This window comes from Convolutriloba macropyga, chromosome 3, assembly GCF_964194025.1.
Source record: "Convolutriloba macropyga chromosome 3, txConMacr16.3, whole genome shotgun sequence".
Taxonomy (NCBI): Eukaryota; Metazoa; Xenacoelomorpha; order Acoela; family Convolutidae; genus Convolutriloba; species Convolutriloba macropyga.
The window spans coordinates 75,711,582-75,723,372 of NC_134470.1; positions in this window are offsets into that span (position 1 = coordinate 75,711,582).

Sequence of the window (11,791 nt, forward strand, 5' to 3'; positions counted from 1 at the left end):
GGTGGTGGGTAGGTCGAATCTATCACACAAATTTATTGTTTATGTACACTGATAAACTTGTGGTATGAACAAATTTGAATCGATTATTCGGTTCAAATTAGAAGCCATTATTCAATTTTACTTCACCAAACATCAGGTAAAAAAGTTTTATTTACATATCGAACTTTAACTTAAGTTGCAACTTCTCGATATATCACATCCTCACTCTTTTTTAAGCAGGTTTGTAGGAATAGCTTCTCCAAATCTTTCTGGTTGTTTTTTATTTCTGCTTGACGTTTTCGTGGCCACTGAAGGTTGCTCCTCTTCAACTACTGAGGTTTCTTCAGTAGAGTTGGGTGATGCCACGTCTAAGTCGTCCCTACTGCTCTCAGACTCTGAGTCAGTAGATTCAGTCTTGATGTCGTCAGGTTCCAGCCGTGCAATTTGGTTGCAACTAACAAGCACTGTCTTGTTTGAATTCTCCGGTTGAATGAACGAAGTGTTCATTCCTTCACGGATAATGAAAGTAGCTGGAACCGTTGGTGAACTGTTCGTCGGTTTGAAAAGGACTCGTTCACACAGATCAAAATCAGTGACTCCTGGAAGTCTTGCTTTGCGTCCCAGTAGCAGTTCTACCGGAGTTTTGCCCCGCGTCTTGGAAGTGTCCCGATGTGTCTTCAAAGCCCGCTGTAGGAAAACGCCAAATGACACATTCAGATTTGGACTCCAGGCTTGAATAGCCCGTTTCACTGTTCCGACCGCTCGGTCATGATTGGGGGGCTATAGGTTATCTGACCACTAACCTGGGGGAAATATAATGGGAAAGACCCCAATTTTTAACGTAAAAGGTGTTTTTAATAATTCGTCCTCCCTTTGTTGAAAGGCCAGTGAGTACTTCTCTCTGTCGAATAAAAGTTTTTGAGCAAAAATCAAATGATTTATTTTTCCAGGGACCTATTGGAAAAATTGAAATCTACACTCGAAGAAATCAGGTGTCTACTGCTAGTAACAGGAATTGGATCTTTGTTTTCCGGGATCTATTCTGTTTCGGCACCCACAGCTTAGTGGGCTTATATTTCCTAAGCCTCCCAGGCGCACGAGGTATTTTTGTACATAGTAACGTGCTATATAACAGCATATAATTTGTAACTGGGTGGCGTAAATTTCACGCGGGGGGTGGAAACAGAAAAGATCCGTTTTCCATTTGTGAACGTTATGTACCACCCAGTTTCAAACCGCGTGCAATTACAAAGTGAATAATTATTTAGGAATATTGCACGTCCCCTGGAGAAGGGGGGACAAACGGAAAAGATCCAATATTCCAATTCTGACGGCTTGCCATCACAACTTGTTGCAAAATTTTCCTATATTACATCCCAAATTTATAAAACAAAAGGAAACAGTTATGCTGTGGCTGCCTTCAAAACCAATAGCACATTTTTGATCACAAATTGGCGAAAGAATAATAGTTCAAGTCTGAAAATTTTGTGTCCAATTTTTTGAAGCCCTAGTTGGGACGTCCTTTGGGATTGCGAACCGCTTAATAACTATGATTTCTGCTACCCTTTCTAATTGTCTCGCTATTATGTGCGAAGATCACTGTCCATAATGTCAATGGTTTAGAATAGCAAACAACCCATTTTCCTTTATCATATAGTGACTGCATCTATTGGTCTGATGAATACTTTTCGTATTGTTCCTACCAAACCTCTATTTGATCTATTTACCTCCTTGGACGATTTACTTTTTATTATGTGACATGTCCATGAATTTCCTACCCCCCCCCCCCCCCGCCCCGATCCATATACTCAAACAGCTTACATCTCTGTTTTTCTCACAGAACCACTTTAATTAACCTACTAATTTTCTCCCGCTTTACAAATGTCAATTTTTCTTACAGCATCGAATACAGGTGATGTTTTTCTGGCTAAGAGATTTCAGTTCCGAACCTTTTTGTGTCTCCGATTATTTTTTTATTCATTTCAAAAGTAATTAATTCTTTTTTTATAGTTTCTCCAAGATCTTCATGTTTGATCACAATTTCTCAAGAGTTATGCAGCAAATTGTTATCAGTGGTTGAGCACAAATTCAGTGCACTCCATTTTGACCGATGTTAACCTCTCTATTATCTCCAGCAAACGATGCCTCTCAAAACAAATGGTTCCTCTCACACAGAGCCCACTAAATCCTCTAGATCATCTGCTATATAGCTACGGAAAAAGTTCTGACATCGTAAAATTTTTTAATTGAGGCTGCTAAGATTAGGGCTTTGAACCCGAATGGATAGTCAGCCTGAGTTCATGCTGAGATGTTACTTAATGGAGTCTGAGCAGACTGACAAAATTTTTTAAACTTTTATTAGTCGGGTACAGTAACGGTTAATACAGAAAATCAATGGTACAGTCTGAAACGCACTGCGACCACAGTCCGGTTAGCATAAATTACACATGATTTAAATGGGAATGGGTTTTTTGCGGTGAAGTGAAACTGCAAAAGTGCTATTCTGAAAAAGTATAAGGTAAAATTTTTAAGCTAAACTATTTTTTGCAAGTTGAGGGTAAGGATTATTCTACAACTCATTCACCAGCGACTTATTTTTCATCAGCTTGCATGATATTTTGGCTAGTGGCACATGAGGGCTTTGGTCTTATAACTTCATATTAAAACTGCATACCTTAGCGCAAAGTTAAATGAGAATGGATTCATCAAGCAGGGTTAAAGATTCGTAGAAACGATTTCCTCATAGTAAGAGTGATAGTGAAAATTGTAGCGGCGCTTACACAGACTTGAAAAATTGGGATACAACTGGCATCTTGAGCTTGCGGAGTTTGATTTGGGGATAGGTCTCAAAGCATGCATGAAAAACCATTGTGTTTGTTTACTGAGCAAGCAAGTAAAAGGCTTTTTGTTTAGGTATTTCATATGTTTTTTAAAAAATAGAATGGTAATATTTCTGACTGATTTGAAAAAATGAGGATTCAGATTCGATTAGATGTCAGGACCACACAGGCTTAGATGACAGTTTGAATTATCTGTTAAAACGCAGGCAACCCGTTGTTGTTTTTTCCTACCATTGTTCTAGCAGGCTTTTTCAAAAGTATAAGCAAGAGCATTGTATTGTAGTGAAAACAGTACAGTGGAATATCTAGGGTACCAAGAATTCAGTTCAAAAATATCAAAAATGAAGAAAACTTCTAGACATAGCTTTCTTTTCGAATGGTTAGTGGGATCTATTCTGTCCCCCCCCCCCAGCTTAGTGAGCATAAAATTTTTATGACCTCCAGGCGCACGTGCTATTTTCTTACATAGTAACGTGCTTTACAACAACATATAATTTGTAACTGTGGGTCATAAAAAACACTGGGGACCGAAACAGAACAGATCCGGTTAATGGGCGGGAAAAGGTGAATCCAGAAAAATTTTAGTGGTAATTGCATTGGGATCTACCAAGAATCCGGGTGCTTCAGTTCGTCGGCAAAACTACGAATAACAGCAGCTACAACAAATAACAGTAGCGATATGATGCCGATAGTTTAATCGTTCATCGCTTCATGAACAACGACCAAAGAATTCTAGAAAGAAGAAATCGCTGGAACAGCGGAGACTTTGGAGGGCTATGGAACGAAGCTTGCTCTTTGAAACAATCAAAACGATCAAACGATACAAACTCCGAAGAGATTATCAAACGTGCAAAAAATTTGTGTTTTCAGGGCCAATATGGCAGAGCAGCAAAAGTTTTGGCTTCTGATGGTTTTGCACCAGTGAACAAGGCAACTCTCGATAGTTTGAAAAAATTGCATCCCCCTGAAGAAAAGCCTATTGTAGTCCAAAATTTTTCATCACAAGCCTATCAATTCAGTGAGGAAAATGTGTCGGAACAGCTGAACTTGTTTTCAAGATTTACAGCAGCTGGTCCTTCAAAAATGTTTCCCGAACATCTTTTGCATGCTGTACAGTGTACCGCTTCAGATCAGTCACAAGTTGCTTTGAGAGTACTGACTAAGCTTGTAAACAACTAAGCTGCCGTGGGGAACTTCCCGAATTTGTTTCACAAGCTCTATGTAGTGCATCTTTATCAGCCTTGCTGAAAAAGAAAGGCGGTAATCGCCCTATTGCAGTCGGAGAAGTCTTGAGAAGGCCAATATCTAATTGTTTAGCCAAGGAAGCAAATTTAGAAGCAAAGGAACTTTTCCAGAGCCTGCAATTGGGTGTGGGAGTGAAGGGAGGAGCGGAAGCCATCATACATTCGACTAAGATTTCGTATGAAAAAATACTCACCTCGTCCAGTTCCTCGGGTATTTTGCAAATTGACTTTAGCAATGCATTCAATTCGATAAAACGCAGTGAAATGCTGAAAGCCGTTGCAAATTCAGTGCCAGGCATTGCTGCTTTTACCAATTCCTGTTATTCACAACACAGCCAATTATTCTATGACAAATTTGTTGTTAGCAGTGAAAGCGGTATCCAACAAGGCGATCCAATAGGCCCTTTGCTTTTCTCTCTGACGCTCTGGCCCATTATAGAGAAAATTCAAGAAACTGCGCCAGAGCTTCAACAGCATTCCTGGTATCTAGATGACGGTGTCTTGGTGGGCTCAGAGGACGATCTCATTAGATCTTGGGATCTTTTATGCCAGCTCGGACCTGATCGCGGCCTCCACATCAGGGTCGATAAGTGCGAACTGTGGTCCACGGTAGACAGACTGGATACAAGAATAAAACGAAATGATATTTCGGGCCTTGAGTTTCTTGGAGCTGCGTTAGGAACCCTAGAGTTTGTCTGCATGAAAATTAACGAAAGGATAGGGAAAATAGGGTTACTTTTCGAAAAGTTGCACTATCTTGATGACCCTCAGTGAACGCCCACACGTCCAGTTATTAAATCCCTAAAAGAATTTGATGCCCAACAGCGCGAAAAACTTGAGAATATCCTTGGAACTGTTCTTCCAGAAGAATCCTGGACTCAAGCAACCCTACCCATAACCCTTTCAGGTTTGGGTGTTCGCCAATGCCAAGACCAGTATAAAGCATCATACGTTGGTTCTGTTCTCTCCTCTCTAGATCTTGTTTCCAAAATAACCGGTGATAGCCCAAAAAACTGCGAAGTTTTTCAGGATCTTTATTCCAGTATAGCACAACTGGACATCTCAAACCTCTCACAAAGGACGATTCAGCATTCTCTTGATAATGAAAAATTTCATGTTCTCAAAGAGAATCAAGCTTGTGAGAGAGAATCCGCTCAACTTCTCTCATTGTCTGTCCGACATGCTGGAGCTTGGTTGTCTGCTCCCCCATTCCAGCTCTTGGGCTTCATATGGCACCAAATGAGTTTAGAATTAGTGCAAAGTACAGGTTGGGTGTCCCTGTCTACGACGCCGAAAGGAAGTGCCCGTTCTGTAAAGCAGGAGTTCTCGACATCTATGGGGATCATGCCATTGCGTGTCACGGTCGGGGAGACGCAATTGCAAGACATGACCGTATTCGAGAAAAATTAGTGTCTGCTTGCTCATCTGCGAATCTCTCACCAGTAGTGGAAAAAAAGAACCTAATTCCAGAAAGCCAGTCACGCCCTGGAGACATCTTCGTCCCTACTTGGAAAGCGGGAAAACCTGCTGCATTTGATGTAACTGTTACTTCGTCGCTGCAATCCAACTCTCTCACTAATGCGGCTACAAAGGCAGGATACGCAATTGATGCAGCGGATGAAAGAAAATGTTGTCTCCACGACGATAACTGCGCAAAGATGGGAATCACATTTGTTCCCCTTGCAATTGAGGTCCTTGGCGGGATATCGGCAACCTTCAAGAAAACACTCAAGCGGTTGGCTGTGTTAGGTGACAATCGTTCCTTCCAAGCGCAGGGGTTGTCTGTAGCTTTCTGTAAACTAATGCAATCCTCGTCAATCACCGCTATTCGGGGATCAGCGGAAATTTTGCTGGCACGGGCTCCATAGTAGACTATTTTGCTTTTTGGGTGCTCGACTGCTCGGAGGGGAGATGGTTGATCCAGTACTGTTGCAATCATTGTCGACAGATCAAGGGGTCTGCCTCAACGATTTTGACACGCTCTTTATCGCCAGATTTAACAAATTCAGAATCAGAAGAGTCGAGATTGGTCCTTTAAAGATAAGTCGCCAAAACGATTGCAACAAACGGGAGACTTATCAATGTGCAGTTCTAGTATTTTTTATTCTTACCTGACCAAAGTGGGGAGAATAAAAACATACATTTTACATGTGAAAAATAAAAAAAATGCCGACGAAATGAGATTCATAAACTGTTGATCTGTTGTATTGACAATCACCGTTTTGTTAACCAAGTTAATTATTTTTGGTTCATGAAATTGTGAGGAATTGTTACGCGGTAATTTTAATAACCTATTTGTTTGCCTGTTTGTTTCATAACTCAAAGAAACAACATAATTATTAGCTGTGATGGGAAACGAAACAACTTTTGTCAGTAAATCTTTCACTCTGATTGTTTTGGGTTCCAGAGCTAATGATAGTTGTGAAAGTAAAACTTGAAAGCAAAAAAAACAGAAACATAAAAAGATAAAATACCGCCCTAAAAACACGGCTCAAATTTCAAGCAAACTTCCAAGTTCTAGGGGCTGAGCTGGAACATTACACGCGTATTGCAGATTGGAGATCATTTTAACTTACCTCAATGTTTCTTCTTTTTTTCGCATTAAAAATACTCTACCGCCTTTGAGTTACAACCCTCGGAGATAGAATGGTTGAGTGGTTAACTTGATATCAGTAGATATAAGTTGAGTGATATTGCTAAATATCTCGAGTGACAACAGTATTTTTTTGTCAATGGTATGCAACATATGAACAGGGCTAAATTAGAATCAGCGGGCTATCTGCGTTACTCGAAAAGATAACCTGCAAAAGTAACCTGTTCTAACGGTTCAGTTTAGTTTGAAAAAAGTCCTGTTTTCATATTTAAGCCAAGTAGCCAACCTCCGGACAAAATAGTTCAATGGAACGACCTACTTAACCCAATAGGCTAAATTACGAGTTTACAAGCCCCGACGATAGTAAGTTGTAAAACGCAGACGGAAATCAATTTTACGTCGAAAGAAGTAGGTGCCCTTATTTGGTGCATAATTCATCAACTCAGCTTCAAGTTTTTCAAATTGAATTCTTGAATAAAAAATTAACGCTTCTCTTAATATAAGATGAATCTTCGAATCTTTGATTATAGACGTTCAATTGAGCAAAAACTGTCATTTGAAAATGGTTACAACCACGAAGAAAGCCACCCACGCTATCAACCCCTTTACCCCATCGAAAGACAAAAGAACGCAAACATGAAACAATAGCCGTTGTTGGGTTATGGACTTTCGCAAGCGGAATAAAAAGCGTTTTTAACTAAGTAAAAGAATTAATTTCTCAAAAATGAGAGAATAAAAAAATGATATTTTACAGAAGAATTTAGAGATTTACAGGAGAGATCTGATTATTAGAGCAAGATGTTGATTTGAATTTGGGGATGAAAAAGGACTCAAAAATCAGCTGTATATGTACCCATTATCAGTGCGAAAAAGTCAAGATACAAAACTAATATTAGCACCTTGATTTATAGTGGGGGTCGCAAAGGTTACCCAATATGGTTTGCTTCTGCAAATCAGTCGCAAAGGGAACCATAAATGGAATGCATTTGCACTTTTCTAAGAATTCATTCACACTTCAGGAGATATCATCATCATTTAATACATGCTGGGAAGATTTTACATCACTTAATCTAACTCTAATAATAGTTATCTAGATTCACCAATTTGAACCGAATACTGATTCTCAGCACCATTTCTTGACGATTCATTTATATAAATTCTTTGATCGAAATCATATTGCTTGTCTTTCTAATCTGGTAAGTCAAACTTTCTTTCTAATTCTCACTAAGTTTAAGACTATAGTTTGATCAATATTCTAACACCCCCACTCAGACTTGAGCTGATTGCGTAGAGTCTCCCATCAAAACTGCTCTGAATGTTTCGACTTTCGAAACGGGTAAGGACTTTGTGAAGATGTCCGCTGCCATTTTGTCTGTAGGAACGTAATGAATTGAAATAGTCCCATCCTTCGTCTTGTCACGAATGAAGTGAAACTTTGTTTCGATGTGCTTGCTCCTTTTGTGCATGACTGGGTTTTGGCAAAGTCTGATACAACTTTGGTTGTCCTCTCCAATTGCTATTTGACGTTTCTGTTGGATGCCAAATTCCTCTAGAAGTTGTTTCAGGTAGAGTGCTTCCTGAACTGCTGCTGCCATGCCCTGATATTCTGCTTCTGATGAAGAAAGAGCAACTGTGGCCTGCTTCTTGACACCCCAGCTGAGTGCTGCGCCACGTCCGTTGAGCTTGAAGTAATAGCCCGTTGTTGATTTTCTGTCGTTCACGTCTCCAGACCAGTCTGCATCACTTTCCCCCACTAAATCATAACCAGCCTCTTTTGTGTAAGTAAGTTTTAAACCTTTTTAACCTTGAAGATATCGCAGAAGTCGTTTTCCGCACATCCAGTGTTGATTGGTAGGTGCATTCATGTGTCTGGACAGAATGTCGACTGTGAACATGATGTCTGGCCTCGACTGTTTGGCCAGATACAGAAGTGATCCAACCAAGCTTCTGTAGATCCTCTGGTCCACTTCTTCGTCTCCGTTCTGTGCTGTCTGAAGTTTCAAATTGAAATCAGCTGGAGTTCTTGAGGGTTTGCATTGATCGATTTGAAACCGCTCAAGCATTGTTTCTATGTAGCGTTCTTGGTCGACTGTGACTTTTGCCCTCTTCTCGTCTGATATTTCGACCCAGAAACCAGTGTAGTCTCCCTCTGTCTTCCACTTGAAAGGTTGCTTCTAGTGCCTTCTTGACATCAGAGACCACTGTCATACTTCTTGATGCTACTATGATGTCGTCAACCCAGACCAAGATGAAGGTGTGATCCTCTGTCTCTGATCTTGCAAACAAGCAGTGATCGTTCCTGCTTCTGGTGAACCCCTGTCTCAGTAGGAAGTTTGCCAGCTCTTTGTACCAGTTGTTAGCAGCCTGTTTCAAACCATAAATTGATTTATTTAGTCGACATACTAACTTCTCCCCATCTGATCCGCGTTTTACAAACTCCTGTGGCTGTTCCAGATACACTTCTTCCTCGATTGGTGAGTGCAGGAAAGCAGTCTTGACATCAATTTGGTGCATCACATGGCCCTGCTTCGCTGATAGCTGAAGTAGAATCCTGAATGTCTCTGGCTTACAGGTAGGCGCAAAAGTCTCAAAGTAGTCCAGTCCTTCCCACTTGTTTGAAGCCTTTCGCCACATAGCGCGCTTTGTATTTGTCCACTTGACCACTGGGTCCCAATTTCACTTTGTAGACCCATTTGCCCGGTATGACGTCCCTGTCTGTGGGTGGTCTCACTAGGTTCCAAGTCTCGTTGTCTTGGAGTGCCTTGACCTCGTCCTTCCTTGCCCGGTGCCAATGGTCCCAATCGTCACCTTGCTTGGCTTCGTAGACTGTTTTGGGTTCCACATAGTCGCTCTCAGTCACAGCAAGATGGGTCCTGACTTCTCCAAAAAATTGCGGGACATTCCTTGCTCGTGTCCCTCGTCTGGGCTCTGCTCTGTCTGCGTGTTCCAGTGCATCTTCATTGAAACCAACTGTCTCTAACTGTGAGAAGTCTTCTGTGTCACTGTCTTCCAGTGACTCTGAGTCTCTGTAACTCCCTCTTGTTGCAGTAGATCCTTCATCTAGTGCTGTTTCTCCAACATCCGAGGCCTCTTGTCTCAGTGTTGTTTCTTGAGTATTCACGCTCCCTGCGTCATGCCACTCCTCCCTTATTGCAGTAGATGTGTCCTGTCGTTCTCTGTTGTCATCATCTTGATGACCATCATCTGGGTGCCAGATTCCCAGTTCCGACCCATCATCTAGTAGGTCAGCCGTTTCTTTGTGGTCAGGGATTGAGCCCACTTCAGACTCCTTGATGATCACATCTCGAACTGCCATCACCTTGCGTGTGTTGGGTATGTACACCAGGTATCCGTTTTCTCCTTCAGTGTAACCCACAAACTTTCCTTCCAGTGCCTTGGGTTCAAATTTGCTGACTTCTCTGTCCCTCTTCCTCATGAAGACTGTGCAACCAAAAACAGATAATTTACTAATTGAAAGCTTAGGTTTTATACCTCTCATCAGCTCTGCTGGGCATTTTTCTTCTCCTCGTCTCACAACCAAGTTTCTGGTCCTTGCTGCGTGAAGAATTGCTGCTCCCCACATCATCTTGGGAAGTCCTGAGTCAAAGAGCAAACATCTTGCCATCTCCAGCAGTGTCCTGTTGCACCTCTCAGCTAACCCATTCTGTTGTGGCGTCTCCTGTCTTTTCCTGTAGAATGCCTGCATCTAAGCAGTACGTCTTGAACTGCTCTGAGAGAGAGAAACTCCTTCGCATTGTCTTGCCTCAGCTTCTTGGGCGTCCCCACACTGAGAACAAATTTCTTCAGGCTGGCCAGTGCTTCACTCTGCCTTAAGCAAGTCCACAAACACAAACTTCGTGTACTGGTCTGCAAAGACTATGCAGAACCGGAACCCTGACAGTGACTCTACTCTGAAAGGTCCCATCACGTCTGTGAACACCCTCTCCAGCTTATCTTCTGCTTGGGTCTCTGCCACTCTTGGTACTGGAAACTTTGTGATCTTGGCCAATGCACACACATTGCATACATCATCGAGTTCCCCCACTGTCTCTGGTGCATTCCTGACCACATCCGCTTGATTCAAATGACCCAATCGTCTGTGCCACTTCCTTGCACTGTCAAGTTTCACGCTGTTGGAACTCATCTTGAATTCTAGAACGCTGCAGGGTAAGTAAAACAATATATTTTCTTGTGTTAGTTTTACCCGAGTTCCCTTCTGGAGTTTCATGCAGCTGTTTCCTCTCTCGAAAGTGAAGCTATGTCCCCACTCCGTGCATCTTGAGACTGATAGGAGGTTTGAAGAATAGTCCGGCACACACAGAACATTTTTGAGTTCGCATTGGAATTCCCCTTTGTTTGAGGTATGCTGATCCTCACACAGCCTCTACCCACCACTCTGGAAGCTTCTCCGTTGGGATATCTGACCACTGATTGAATGGGCACAAAGTCCAGGAACGCATCGATGTTCGTCACTATGTGATCTGTACAACCACTGTCCACTAGCATGCCTGCTGTCTTCCACTGGGTAAGAGCTGCCCAGCATTCCTCGTCTGGTGTAGCCAATATTGGACCCATTGCCACTGACTCATGTTTGCCTCCATCTCTTTGTCTCTTGCATGCCCTGTCTAGGTGACCCTTCTCACCACACTTGCTGCATTGTGCTGTTTCTCGTCCTCCTGCAGTCCTTGGCAAAGTGTCCAGGGATCCCGCACACAAAGCAGTTTCCTTTCTTGGGTCCCTTCTTGGAGTCACGCTTCACTGCCAGTGCCACTGAACCAATTTGTCCCTTGTGCCTCTGTGCTGTGCTATCATGGAAGTTCTGCAGCCTTTTCCTCAACTCTGTGAAGTTCGTTGCCGGTGTAAAGCTTTCCTGTATAACAAAACTTTCATACCTCATTGCAGACCATTGAGAACCAAGGCGTTGAAGAGGGTCTCTGAGTCTGCGTCCCCTACTTCTTGTAGCCTTGTGAACAACTCTTGTCCTCTGATGAAGAAGCTATTCAAATCCTCAGCATCCTCGAGCTGCAGTCGAGCAAGCTGTGCCATCAAAGTCACCACTGTCGGCGTCTCCACACTCTGAATTTTTTCTTGAAAAAGCTTCTAAATCTTTGCTCCATCTCCGATGCCGTCATCTC